The following is a 15,126-nucleotide window of genomic DNA, read 5'->3' on the forward strand; positions in this document are numbered from 1 at the left end:
AATGTTTGTAGCAGCGTTATCAACAACAGCCAGACTGTGGATACAGCCCAGGTTTTCATCAACTGATGAATGGGCAGAAAGATGTGGTAAATATACACACTGCGACATCACTCGGTCATCAGAAGGGATGAAATGACTCCATTTACGGTGACGTGGAAGGAGTGGAAAGGATTTATGCTAAATGAACTCAGTCAGAGAAAGACAGATACCAAATACCATACAATTGCATTCACATGTGAATTTTGAGAAACCAAACAAACTGGCAAAGGGGCGGAGGAGGCATGAGAGAAGCAAACCAAGATACAAACTCTTAACCACAGAGAATAAACTAATAAATACCAGGGGAAGGTGGGGAGGATGATGAATCAGGGGATGGGGATAGTGGAGGGCACCTGTGACCAGTACCAGGCGTTGTATCCAAGGGTCTAACCACTATGTGGTAAACCTGAAAGTATATCATACTGTGTTTACAAACAGGAATTCAAGTAAAACTTTAAAATAATAATTGGTAGTATAGAGAAAACATGTGCACACAAGAGATACAATCAGAAAGGCAACTGAAAATCCAAATAAAGAGTCTTTAGAGCCACAAATCCCCTCCTTAGCTCAGCTCGGGAGAAACCTGCCATGTCTATTCTCACCCCAGCAGAAGCCAGGATTTGATTCTCTGGGGAGGTCACTGACTTGGTGGAGTCAGGCTATCTTTGAACCCAAAACCTAAATAGAGTGCATAAAACTAAACTGCCCAAGATGCTAGGAGTCCCAGTGCAGGCACATGCCAAGACCCAAACTCTAACCATACACAGACATAAGCCTAACCCTACACTTAATCTTAATGTTAACCTAACCCTTAAACAAGACTCATCACTAATCGAAAACCAAACACAAACCCCAAGACCAAAACACATTCATGGAACCTTCATGCCAACCCTCACCCTATATCCTAAACCTATTCTAAACCCTTAACCCTGACCCCTACCTTAAATCTAACCCTAACCTCTAACCCTAACCTTAACTTAATGTACTCAAATCGTATTCCTAACCTTAATGTGTACCCTAACCCTAACCCTCTAATACTAATCCTATCTCATACCCCTAACTGTACTCTAACCTGTACCCTAAAACTAACTCGTAAACCACTCCCTATACCTATCTATTACCCTTTTCCAAAACCGTACCCTGACCCTGACACTGACCTGACCCTAAACCCTAACTAAATACTAATCCTATCCCTTGCCCTAACCCCTATCCTAAACCTAACCCTCGCCCTAACCCTAAACCTAGCCCTAAATTTTACCCTAACCACTAACCCTTACCCCTAACCCTAACTCACACCCTAACACCTCACCCTAACTGCAAACCTAAGCCCAACCCTAACTGTAACCATAACCCTAACCCCACCTCCAAACCTCCTGCCCTAAACCCTAAAGCATAACCCTAACCCTAACTGTAAATACTGTCACTAACCCTAAGCTCATTCCCTAATCCCTAACCCCCATCCTAACTCCTAACCACTGACCCTTACCCTTATCCCTCACCCTAACCTCTAATCTGTAACCATAAGGTTAATCACAAACACCTAACATCTAACCTAAGCCAAACCACCAACTGCCTCACCTCCCCTGACCCTACCATTCATTCTACCCATTCACTTACCCTGTGGCTCTGAGGAGTCCCTTCTGATATGGACGAAGCCCCCAATGTCTTGTGCTCTTTTTGTTCAGTCTCCTTATTTATTCTCTGTGATGCTCCTGAGAAGGGAGTCACATCCATCATTTCCTTCCTGAATGCTCACTGTCAGGACACAGCAAGCCCCACAATAGAATAAAAACTGAGCCCAGTCCAAGGGCAGGAAGCCCCTATTAGAACAGATCTCAATGCCCTTGAAGGCCCCATATCAAAATGTAAACAGAACTTGAGGAATTACTCCAGCCCTTCGGGAGTTCCCCGAGACCAACTCTTAAAAATAAGCTAAAACCCACCTCGGGATCCAAGTCCCCGCTCCACTGTGTTGGGTATACTTGGACACAAGCTTGAGCTTGTAAATAAACCCTCATGTGTTTGCATTGGTGTTGGCTTCTTGGTGATTTCTCAGATTCACAATCTTGGGCACAACAGTCTGAGATAAAAAAAGAAAACCAAAAGAAGCTCGGACGCAGGTAGAGTTAACACAGGGTTCTGAGCGAAGCCGTGGTGACCCGGGGGCTTCGGGGTTCTTCTGTGGAGGCCCCAGCAGACTGGGGGGCGGGATGCTCAGCCCCAGAGCCAGAGGACCCAGCGTCCCCACCGGCATCCCGCCCATATCAGGGCCAGGAATCAGGGAGCAGCACAATGCTGCCCGCTGGAGCCCAGAGGCGCTGACGCCCACCCCGACTCTGACCCCCACAGGTGCAACTCCCAGGCAGATGTGCACCTGACAATCAGCGCCAAGGCCCATCCCCAGACCCCACACAGACCATTCGCTGCCCCCAAGTTGCCAGACCACAGAGGCTGCAAAGCTTCAGCTCTGCCTGGAAAGTAGGGTCTAGATTCCTTTGTACTTTGTGCTCTATTTTTAATTATTTTCTTTGATTCTTTTTTATTAATTGCCTTATTTTAATTTTATGTATGTACCTTATATATTTCTTATTTTTACTTTTATGGTAGTTTAATTGTGTTTCATATTTTGGGATTTAGAATCTTTTAACAATCAGGCAAAAATAATCTGGTGGTTTTTTTTTGGAGGGCAGTTGTTATTGTTTTTCTTGGTTTTTCTTTTTCTTCCTTTCTTTTCTGGAAAAAATAATGAGATGGAGAAATTCTCCTCCATAAAATAACATGAGGTAGTACTCACAGCCAGGAAGTTCATCAATAAACATATATGATGTCTAACTACAGTTTAAAACAATGATTATAAAGATAGCAACTGGGCTGGAAAAAGAGCACAGAAGAAAACTAGAGAATCCCTTACTGTAGAAATAAAAGAGCTAAAATCAAGTCAGTCCAATGTTAAAAATGCTAAAACTGAGATGCAGTCCCAACTGGAAGTCTTAAAAACAAGAAAGGTTATGGACCACAGAGGCAGATGTAGGGAAGTTAGCCACTTATTAAAACAATAACATTCATATCATAGGAGACTCAGAAGATGAAGAGAGAGAAAAGGTGGGCCTTACTCAGCCATTAGAAACAACAAATACCCACTATTTGCTTCAAGGTGGATGGAACTGGAAGGTATTATGCTGAGTGAAGTAGGACAATCAGAGAAGGACAAACATTGTATGTTCTCATTCATTTGGGGAATATAGGTAATACTTAAAGGGAATATAAGGGAAGGGAGTAGAAATGTGTGGGAAATATCAGAAAGGGAGGCAGAACATAAAGACTCCTAACTCTTGGAAATGAACTCTTGGTGACTGAGGGGAGGAGGGCAGGGTTGAGGGTGAATGGGTGACGGGCACTGAGGGGTCACTAGACGGGATGAGCACTGGGTGTTATTCTGATTTGGCAAACTGAACACCAATAAAAAATAAATTTATTATTTGAAAAAAAAGAAAGAAAGAAAGAGTGGCACCGGGGTGGCTCAGTCAGTTAACCTTCTACCTTAAGTCAGATTATGATCCAGGTCCCAAGGAAGACTCTGTTTTCAGCAGGGAACCTGCTTCTCCCTCTCCCTCTGCTTCTCTCACTCATGCTTTTTCTCTCTTCTCTCTCTCAAATTAATAAATAACATCTTTGAAAAAGAAACAAAAAAAAAGAAACCCACAAGGAAGAGAATTCTCCCTTGTAGAAGAATTTCAAACAATTTGTGCATGTTGATGAGCATAGCTTCCCACTCTTACGTGTGGAATACACATAGTAACTTCCTTCTACAAAATATATTATGAAAAACAAAATAATATGATGATGATAATAACAATAATTAATAATAATAAAAAGAATCACTTAACTATGGAGAAAAATGACAAACACTACCTCAGCAAGATGATCAGATCGATACCAAGTCTGATAAATAATGTTGATAGTATCTATCCTTTATATGATATAATAAAAATGGCAGTATATCTCTGCATAAAATCCACAAAAACAATTCAATCATGAGATAAACAACAGACATGTCAGAACTGAGGGAAATTTTACAAAATACTCTACTTCTCAAAGTGTTCCAGTGCAACAACAACAAGGAAAGGCTGAAAGGCTGTCACAATCCAGAGGAGCCTAAGAAAACAGGAGGACAAATGGAATGTGATATGAGGGATGGTAACTTAGCAAAAACTAAGGAAATCTGAATAAAGTATGGTCTTTGGTTAATGCGACTATTTTAATATTGATTCATTAGCTAACATTTGTACCGTACTAATATATCAATAATTGGAGAAATTGAGTGCAAGTGCATGCGAATGCTCTGTACTATCTTCTCAATTTCCCTATATATCTTTGTTTTTTTCCTAATAAATAAGATTTATTTTGAAAATTGACTTAAATGAATCAGGCTCCAAGTGTGATGACATTTTAAGAATAGTTTAATTAACTGTTGCCTTATTCTTAAAGAGTTCCTTTGATGGAAACAGAGTAAGAATTCTACATCAGAAGGAAAGAAAAACACTTAAAAAACGAATAATGCCTCCTCAACCTGAAAAGCAGGAACGGATAATAAATAGCAAAAATCAGATAAAAATACTTCTATTATAATAGACACCATATTGCAAGTGCATTTAAAATTAGCAATGCATAACATTTATTTCCTTGACATTTGTCTTCCAAAGAGTTCAAAGTGTTTCAGTGTCAGTTGAAACAGGGGAAGATTCTCAAGGAAGAATCCTTCACATAATAATAGGACCATTGGTAATAATGTCTCTCAGTTCTTTCCAAATCCATAAAGATGTATTTCCTGAGGAGTGACTGAGCTGTGAAGAAAGAGATGAGAAACCCTCATCCCTCTGAATTACTTGTGTTAGAATATTTTAACCATAGTACTATGGATAGTAAATTATCCTTATAAACAGGAAATACATCTCAGATTGGAATCTGAGCAATCAGATGGGTAGAGAAAAAAGGCTTTGACTCACTCCTCATCTTTTAAACATAAAGGACAGCTTTTCTATGTGAAAGTCAGTTTTCAAGATAGCCTTAGGGAATAAGAGTCTGCAGCATCGAATCCCGCTGCACAGCCGGGGTGCACGCAACCCAGGTCTTCCTGACCCCAAATCCCTGGTCCTGTCCAACACACGCTGCCACGCTGAGGTCATTTGCAATTGCTCTCTCAGGAGGTCCGGGGAAGGGGAAAGGAGCTAGATAGGATGGGATGGGACGCAAGGAGCCTGAGAAAATGAAGGCCATTCTGCTTTCAGTTCAGCGTTCGAACATGTCCAGCCATCCCAGGCCCCTGTGAAGAAGAGATGAAATTTGCATTACTTCAGTTACAGGAAAAAAACAAAAGTTTACAGCTTCATGTCCTAGAAACCCCCACAATAGAATAAGAACTGAGCCCACGTCCAGGGATGGAGGCGCCTATTAGAATGGGAACAGAGGTCAATGCCCTTGAAGGCCCCATATCAAAATGTAAACAGAACTTGAGGAATTACTCCAGCCCTTCTGGAGGTTCCCGATACAAGCCCTTAAAACTAAGCAAAAACCCACCTCGTGGTCCAAGTCCCTGCTCCACTGTGTCTGGTGTACTTGGACGCAGGCTCGAGTTTGGAAATCAACCCTTATGGGTTTGCATCAGTGTCAGCTCCATAGTGGTTTCTTGGATTCGCAATCTTGGGCACAACATCCCCATGTCCCCTCCCACCTGGGCTGAACCCTTATCCCCTCCCACCCAGGCTGACCCTCAGTCACCTCCTCGCCCACAACAGCTGGGCACAGGCCCTCACAAAGGTCCCACGGGCATGGTGGGCACTCCCGCCATGCCCGGCCTCCCAGGGGAAGGAAGGGGGTTTTGGCAGGACACACTCCCATGGTGGCCACAGGGCTCCCTGCCCAGCAAGGCAGCTCGTGACAGGTGGGGGTCTGTGTCCCTGACGCCTGCTCCTCCTCCCCAGTTTTCCCACAGGAAATGAAGGAAGAGGTCCTGGTCTCCTCCAGGGACATCACCCAGGTAGACTTGGACGTCAACAGGACATTTGGCAGCCACACCGTATTTTGGGATGGCTAGGGGTTGGGTGAGGCTGCTGGGCCAGGGGGCTTCGGGGCCCCGAGGGAGGCCTGGGACCTTCTGGGTAGGGAAAACGGGTTTCTGAGGCCGGGGGGAGCAATAGCAGCCAACAACACACTGCTCCATGGTAGGATGCTGGGGATGACCCCGTGCCCACACTCCCGGTGCCTCGGGGATGAGGAGGCCAGTAGGATGGGGCCTCTAGGAGTTGCCATGGGAGCTGAACGCCAAAGGGGAGAGGGATGGCCCCCTGAGAAGCAGGAGATGGGGTGGGGGACGTGGGGGGCAGGAACCGGACCCGGGGGCCAGGCGGCATGGCCGCGGCTGGAGCAGGACACACATCGATCCCATGAGGGTCGGACGGGTCAGAGTGAGACCCACTCTCGGTGCTTTATATATTTCTAAATTCTATGCATTTCATTTGAGACAATTTGCAATTTGAAAACATACATAGTATAATGACCCCCAGATAATGCCCCCAGTCCAGCCAGGGCCCTGCACTGACCACATGGTGCCCCAGAGGCAGGTGTCACTGCAAACCCCAGACTAGTCGCTTTTAACTGTAGATGTCTCCTTCTGCATCTTAGAGGAAGGAGATGCCCTTTTTCCACAGGCCCCCCACGACATACCCATCATTCACCACTCCCACACCATCCCCCTACTTCATCATCCCCAATGGCATCCCACAGACTCCATCCCTGTCAAAACCACGCAGCCCCACACAATTCCCACTCACACCATACCCCAACACCATCACCCCTACACCATTCCCCACTCTCCACCACCATCATACCCCTGCCCCCACACCATCTACCACCACACCATTGACCCCCAGCAAGGACCCAGTACAGGTGCCCCACTGTGGGACATGCTCAGCCTCCCTGGGGTTCTCTGGATATCCTGGTCCCATCAGAAGCCCGGGTGTCCCATAGAGTACCCATGGGTTGCAGGTAGGAGGGAAGACAGGGAGCCCCCAACAGGGTGGGTGCAGGTGAGTGGTGCATAGGACCCACTGTGCCCTGCCTCCACCCACTGTCCCTCATTTAGGGTGGCACACCCTGCACAGGACACCAGCCCTTAACCCATGGGGATCTGGGCTGGCCTGACCCTGGGCTCTGTGAGGGCTGGGGTGATTTGAGCCCTCACCCCAGGCCCAACACAAAGACTAATGGGATCCAGCCCACATGGCCCTGGCGAGCCCTGGATTCTGGCCCCGGACTGAGGGAGCCCTCTCACAGCTGGATGTTGACTCCTGGGCCCTGGGGTAGGATGGTGGGCCCCACCCGCACCCAAACCAGGAGGCAGGCTCCTCCAGGTGCTGGGGCCCCAGGGATCCCGAGGCCGGGGTCCAGCTGCCTTGCGTGGCCCAGCACAGAAGCCCATGAGGTGCAGGTCCAGGTCAGCTCTGCTGTCCTCTGAACCGTCTCTCAGACTGAAATCTCAGGACACACGCCCCCACCCAGAGTCCACACCTGCTCCCAGGTGGGGGACTCCAGCACCCGCCCCCCAACACATGTCATTCTTGCCCTCCCCTAAAGGACAGAAAGGTCTCCTTCGTCAGGGGAAGGCGTGCACCCTCGACTCTGAGCCCGTTTACTGTAGAAAGTCAATAAAGTGTTGTGGTGCGAAAACGCACAGCCAGCCCATTTCTGTGTCTCCCAGAACACTGTTCACAGGGCCTGGAAAGACACCAAGAGAGGAGGAGGGGGTACCACCTTGGCCCCACCAGCTCCTGCAGGGGCGCCACCAGGAACACCCAGCTGACGTCCCCACGTGCCTTCCACAGGTGGCCAGATGCCGGGTTCAGGACCTGACAGACTTTACTGGGACTCAGGCTGTGCCCCATGGGCCAGGAGGACCTGGGACAGAGTGACAGTCAAGAAGCCTCAGGTCACCAGGGTCTGTGCAAAGCGACCCGGATATCTGTGCTCCCTCTCCAGGAAGTCATGGCTGGTCAGGTACGGGGCACTTCCTCCCCTCCCCACATCCCCTTGCCTATGAGCCTGGGGCAGAGAGGGCCTGCAGGGCAGTCAGCATAGCCCTAGAAGGGATGTCAGGACAGTAGTCCCTTGTGTTGTGCCCAAGATTGTGAAACCAAGAAACCACTGAGGAGCCAACACCGATGCAAACTCCCAAGGCTTTCATTATAAACTGGAGCTTGTGTCCAAGTGCACCCGACACAGCGGAGCAGGGACTTGGACCCTGAGACTAAGAGTCATAGCAGCTTTATAGGGGCCAGTGGACCATGGGATATGCAGATTTTTTTGCACAGTCATGTCAGGTCACACGCAGGTGGCCGATTGAATTGCACCTTACCATATAGTATCTACTTGAGCTGGTCTATTACTTTGGTCAGAATCGGCACACAGATTTGGTGGGCACAAAGCAGGGTTCACTGTTATGAGCTGATTTCTGATTAGGGTGTGCCCAGCAATCTGACTAGGGTGGGGCAGCGCCTTAAGCCATAATCAGGTGATGAGGGGGTCATAGGGGAGGTGGCGGATGTAGCGCAAAATGGAATCAGTCCTGCTCTGCTTGCTCAGGGGTAGGAGATTTTTGTTAAATATCCTGGGTCCCACACTTGCAGCTCATGCACCTGGGCCACCCGCACCAGGTGGACTCAGCGTGCACACCTTGTGGTGCTGGATCTCTCACAACACCGTGTGGAGGGCACCCTCCTTGCCCGAGTGAGTAGGAGCTTGGTGAGCATGGGACTCGACCTGAAGGCCAGGCAGCACAGGAGACTGAGGAACCCCATCCCCGTCCCCACCCTGACTCCCACACACAGGCAGCCCCAGGGCTCCCCTCTATGTGCACCCACCTCCTCAGGAGCACCCCCCAGAGCGGCCCTGAGGTCTGGCTCCCTGCTGGAGAGGCATCAGGGAGAAGAGAAGCACATGGTGCTTGGCAGGACCCACTGCAGGACCTAGGAATGTGGTCAAGCCGGAACTTCCATCTCAGCAGACACTCCAGCGGAAAGTCATTGCATGAGCCAGCACAGGGTCGGCCAGGAGACCCCAGTAGCCGCCCAGCTCCAGCACCAGAAATGATGTTGTGCCCACCATTTTGGCGTTTGGGTGACCCAGCCAGAGTATCCGATAGCTGCACGTGATAGCTGCATGTGATAGACACACACACACCCCAAAACCAACAAATCAGAATCCCCCCAATGTTGTCAAACAGCAGCCGATGATTCCATACACGACGCTGTGGTCCCCAAAAGGATACATGGAAGATGTTATAAACCACAACTACAGAGGTGTCAGAGGTACGGAGATGTGCCTGCTGGGTTCCAACAAGGAGCGCAGACGAGCAAGAAGCATCCTATGGAGGGGGGCCCTCCTAGGAAAGGACACGAGGTCCCTGTGAAGGCTACGGAGGGTGAAATCTGTCCTCCTCCCTTTCAGCTTCTGGTTTTCCTCCTAAATGCCATTTTCTTCAATCATAACACCAAAAATTTATTTTATGTTTTTAAATTTCTTTTTAAAAGAGTCTAATTTTTATAAATTCTTTCTTCAGCAAGGGTGTCATTCAGGAGAGAAGGAGATATAAAGATTTCCCAGAGAGGCAAAATATAAAGGAGTTCATGACCACTTAACCAATCCAGTAAGGAATTTTAAGAGGGACTCTTCTAGTGGGGGAAAAAAAGAGACCAAAAGCAACAAAGACTAGAAAGGACCAGAGAAAGTCACTGGAAACACCAACTCTACCGGTAACACAAAGGCAGTAAGTTCATATCTTTCAATAATCACTCTGAATGCTGATAGACTAAATGCTCCAATCAAAAGATAGAGGGTATCAGAGTGGCTTAAAAAACAGGATCCGGGATGCCTGGGTGGCTCAGGTGTTGAGCCTCTGCCTTTGACTCCAGGTGTGATCCTGGAGTCTGGGATTGAGTCCCATAGTGTGCTAGTAGTGGGGAGCATGCTTCTCTCTCTCTGCCTAATTTTCTGCCTCTCTCTCTCTCTCTCTCTCTCTCATGCTCTCAAATATAAAATCGTTATTAAAAGAACAAGATCCATCAATATGCTGCCTACTAGATGCTCACGTTAGACCTATAGAAACCGGGAGATTGAAAGTCAGGGGATGGAAAATCATCTATCACGCTAATGGTTATGAAAAGAAAGCTGGAGAACCCATACTTATATCAGACTAACTAGATTTGAAACCAAACCCTGGGGGACACCTTGTGGCTCAGTGGTTGAGCATCTGCCTTCAGCTCAGGGTGTGATCCTGGGATCCCAGGATCGAGTCCCATATCGGCATCCCTTTGGGGAGCCTGTCTCTCCCTCTGCCTATGTTTCTGCCTCTGCTTCTCTTTGTATCTCTCAAAAATAAATAAATAAAAGAAATCTCAAAAAAGAAAGAAGAAATACTGCAAGAAGAGATGAAGAAGGACATTATTTCATAATTTAAAAGACTCTCTATCGGGATCAAACAACTAAATATTTATGCTGCCAACATGGCATTACCGAAATATGGAAACCAATTAACAACAAACATACAGGAACACACTGATAATAATACACTGACAGGGGATTTCAACACCCACTTATGGAAATGGACTGATTGTCTATGCAGAAAATCAACAGGGGAAAAATAGCCTTGACACACTGGACCACAGGGACTCAACAGATATAGTCTGAACATTTATTCCTAAAGCTGAATACACATTCCTTTCAAGTGTACATGGGACATTCTCCAGAACAGATCATATCATGGGCCACAAATCAGCCCTCAACAGGTAAAACCGGTACAAGAAGGTTGATATCACACCATGTACCTTTTTGGACCACGACTCTAAGGGATCCCTGGGTGGCGCAGCGGTTTGGCTCCTGCCTATGGCCCAGGGCGCGATCCTGGAGACCCGGGATCGAATCCCACGTTGGGATCCTGGTGCATGGGGCCTGCTTCTCCCTCTGCCTGTGTCTCTGCCTCTCTCTCTCTCTCTCTGTGACTATCATAAATAAATAAGAATTAAAAAAAATTAAAAATCTTAAAAAAAAAAGCATGCACCACGACTCTATGAAACTCGAAGTCGACAGTAAGAAAAAATTTGGACAATCCAAAAATACGTGGAGATTATGAACATCCTACTAGAGAATGAATGGAGCAACCAGGAAATTAAAGAGGAAATTTAAAACAAATGAAAATGAAAACATGTTTCTCCAAACCACTGGGATGTAGAAAGGGCAGTCCAAAGAGGGAAGTACATAACAATACAGGCCTACCTCAAGAAACAAGAAGTCTCTAATACACAACCTAACCCTACACCTAAAGGAGCTGGAAAAGGAATAGCAAACAAAGCCTAAAGCCTACAGAAGAGGTAAAAATAAAGATGAGAGCAGAAATAAACAATACAGAAATTAAAAAAAAACAGTAGAATGGAATAACGAAACTAAGAGCTGGTTCTTCAAAATAATTAATAAATGGAATCAAGCCTTATCCAGCCTTACGAATGAGAAAAGAGAAAAGACCTAAATAAATAAAATCACAAATGAGAGAAGAGTGATCACAATCAACACCAGAAAAATAAGACAATTATAAGGGAATACAATGACAGAATATATGTTAACAAACTGGGAGACCTGGAATAAATGGACAAATCCCTAGAAATGTGCAAAAGAGCAAAACTGAAATAGGAAAAAATAGAAAATGTGAACAGACCCATAACTAGCAGAGGAATTGAATCAGCAAGGCACCTGGGTGCCTCAGTGGTTGAGCATCTGCTTTGGGACAGGTCATGATCCCGGGGTCCTGGGGAATCAAGTCCCACATCAGGCTCCCCGCATGGAGCCTCATTTTCCCTCTGCCTATACCTCTGCCTCTCTGTGTCTCTCATGAATACATAAATAAAATATTTAAAAAAGAGAAAAGATAAAAAGATGAGAAAGGACTGAAATAAAATCACAAATGAGAAAAGAGAAATAACAACCAACACTAGAGAAATACAAACGATTATAAGAGAATATGATGAAAAATTATATGCCAGCAACCTAGAACCTGGAAGAAATAGATCAATTCCTAGAAATATATAACATAGCAAAAATGAAAAATGAAGAAATAAGAAACTTGAACAGACCGTTAACCAGCAAAGAAATTGAATCTGCAATCAGGGATCTCCCAACAGGAGATGCTTAGATCAATAGAACAGAATGGAAAGCCAAAACAAGATACACACATGTATCTATGATCCATTAATGGACAACAAGGCAGGTAGGAATGTCCAATGGCACAAAGACAGTCTCTTCAAGAAACCCTAAACCTGACCCCAGGATAAGAACAAATGGTGTTGGGAAAACCAGGCAGCCACATGCAGAAGAATGAAACTGGACCACTTTCTTACACCATATATATAAAAAATAAATTCAAAATGGATGAAAGACCTAAATGTGAGACCTGAAACCGTACAAAGAAGAAAAGATAGGCAGCAACATCTATGACATAGGCCATTGGATCTTCTTTCTAGATATGCCTCTGAGGTGAGGGAAACAAAAGCAAAAATACTATTGGGACTTCATCAAATTGAAAAGCTTCTGCAAAGTGAAGGAAACAACCAAACCTAAAACACAACATACAGGAAGAAGGGCAAGATGGCGGAAGAGAAGGGTCCCCAAGTCACCTGTCCCCACCAAATTACCTAGATAACCTTCAAATCATCCTGAAAATCTAGGAATTCGACCTGAGATTTAAACATATATCAGCTGGAATGCTACAGAGAGAAAAGTTCGCGCTTCTGTCAAGGTAGGAAGACCAAAAAAGGAATAAAGAAACAAAAGGCATCCAAGGGGGAGAGGCCCCCGAAGAGCCAGGCTAAGGCCAGGGCGAGTGCCCCCCGGTCAGGAGAGCTCTGTCCCAGAGATGCAGGAACTGCACCAATCTTCCAAAGTGGAATGGCGCCCGCAGGGATTCAGAGCAGGATCCCAGGAGGGTGGGGATACCCTTGGGGTCCATGGGAAACTAACAGACACCAGCACTCCCAAGAGAGTGAACCGAGCTCCCTAAGGGCTGCAGGGCACATGCATTGACCCAGGAGCAGCACTGAGGGGCTCAGGTGGCGGCTGTGTGGAGGAGGCTGCGGGTCCCTGGGAGCAGCTAGGTGGTGGAACCTAGGGCAGAGGAAGAGGCTCCATGTGGAGGGGGTTGCGCAGCTCCTACAGCAGCTCAGAGGGGCTAGGGCGGCGGCTCCGTGGAGAGGTGGCTGCATGGCTGGGAGCGAGAATCCAATAGCACAGGCCCTGGAGCACAGGGCGCCATGACACAGCCCAGGATTCGGCCTCCCCCAGGACAGGCAGAGGCCCGGAGGGCCCAGGACAGCAATGACGCCCCTGCCAAGAGCTCAGCAGATCAGCCGCCTCACCCTGGAGCCTCCAGGCCCTGCAGATGGACTGTTCTGGAGTTACTGTGGGGGCTGAATACCGGTTTTCAGACCTGGCCACTGCCACTGGGGTTGTTTCTCCTTGGACTTCATGGGGTAAACTATCCCCATTGAGCGCTTCCCCTGGCAGGGGGAGAGGAGCTCCCCCAAGGGCTAACACCTGAAAATCAGCACAACAGGCCCCTCCCCCAGAAGACCAGCTAGACGGACAACTTCCAAGGGAAGTCAAGGGACTTAAAGTATACAGAATCAGAAGATACTCCCCCATGTTTTGTTTATTTCTGATTGCTTCCGCCACCCTTTTTCTCACCCTTTCTTTCTTTTTCTTTCTCCTTTTATTCTCTTTTTTGCTTTTTTTTAGTCCTTTTTCCTTTTTTCTTTTTCTCTTCTCTTTCCTTTTTTCTATCCTCTCTTTTTCTCTTATTCCCAATACACTTGTTTCTGGCCGCTCTGCACTGAGCAAAATGACTACAAAGAAAAGCTCACCCCAAAAGAAAGAAACAGTCCTCTCTCCAACAGAGTTACAAATCAGGATTACAATTCAATGTCAGAAAACAAATTCAGAAGCACTATTATACAGCTACTGGTGGCTCTAGAAAAAAGCATAAAGGACTCAAGAGACTTCATGACTGCAGAATTTAGATCCAATCAGGCCGAAATTTAAAAGTCAATTGAATGAGATGCAATCCAAACTAGAAGTCCTAAAGATGAGGGTTAACGAGGTGGAAGAACGAGTGAGTGACATAGAAGACAAGTTGATGGCAAAGAAGGAAACTGAGGAAAAAAGAGACAGACAATTAAAAGACCAGGAAGACAGATTAAAGGAAATAAACGACAGTCTGAGGAAGAAAAAGCTATGTGTAAATGCGGTTCCCGATGGTGCCAAAAGGGATAGAGGGCCAGAATATGTATTTGAACAAATCGTAGCTGAAAGCTTTCCTACTCTGGGAAGGGAATCAGGCATTCAGATCCAGGAAATAGATTCCCCCCCCCCCAAAATCAATAAAAACCGTCCAACACCTCGACATTTAATAGTGAAGCTTGCAAATTCCAAAGATAAAGAGAAGATCCTTAAAGCAGCAAGAGACAAGAAAATCCTGACCTTTATGGGGAAGAGCATTAGGGAAACAGCAGACGTCTCCACAGCAACCTGGCAGGCCAGAAAGGGCTGGCCGGATATATTCAGGGTCCTCCATGAGAAGAACATGCAACCAAGAATACTTTATCCAGCAAGGCTCTCATTCAAAATGGAAGGAGAGATAAAGAGCTTTCAAGACAGGCAGGAACTGAAAGAATCTGTGAACTCCAAACCAGCTCTGCAAGAAATTTTAAGGGGGACTCTTAAAATTCCCCTTTAAAAAGAAGTTCAGTGGAACAATCCACTAAAACAAGGATTGAATAGGTATCATGATGAAACTAAACTCATATCTGTCCATAGTAACTCTGAAAGTGAACGGGCTTAATAACACCCTCAAAGGCGCAGGGTTTCAGACTGGATAAAAAAGCAGGACCCAACTATTTCCTGGCTACAAGAGACTCATATTAGACAGAAGGACACCTACAATCTGAAAATAATGGGTTGGAGAACCATTTACCATTCAAATGGTCCTCAAAA

At 46.4% G+C, this 15,126-nt stretch overlaps 1 protein-coding gene across 24 annotated transcripts in view; it reads right to left on the minus strand.

Annotated features, from left to right (window-relative positions):
* Positions 1-1,806, minus strand: part of LOC140621427 (uncharacterized) — a 165,098-nt gene extending 163,292 nt beyond the window's left edge. For 18 of the 24 annotated variants that reach the window (XR_012021104.1, XR_012021103.1, XR_012021106.1 and 15 more), the window contains exon 1: positions 1,657-1,788. The gene's annotated coding sequence lies outside the window, so the exon portion shown is untranslated. Of the gene's footprint in view, positions 1-1,656 lie in introns of all 24 variants that reach the window. The other 6 variants (XM_072806457.1, XM_072806458.1, XM_072806455.1 and 3 more) reach the window with 4 other exon arrangements.
* Positions 1,807-15,126: the final 13,320 nt, after the last annotated feature.

Source organism: Canis lupus, chromosome 30 (assembly GCF_048164855.1).
Source record: "Canis lupus baileyi chromosome 30, mCanLup2.hap1, whole genome shotgun sequence".
NCBI lineage: Eukaryota > Metazoa > Chordata > Mammalia > Carnivora > Canidae > Canis > Canis lupus.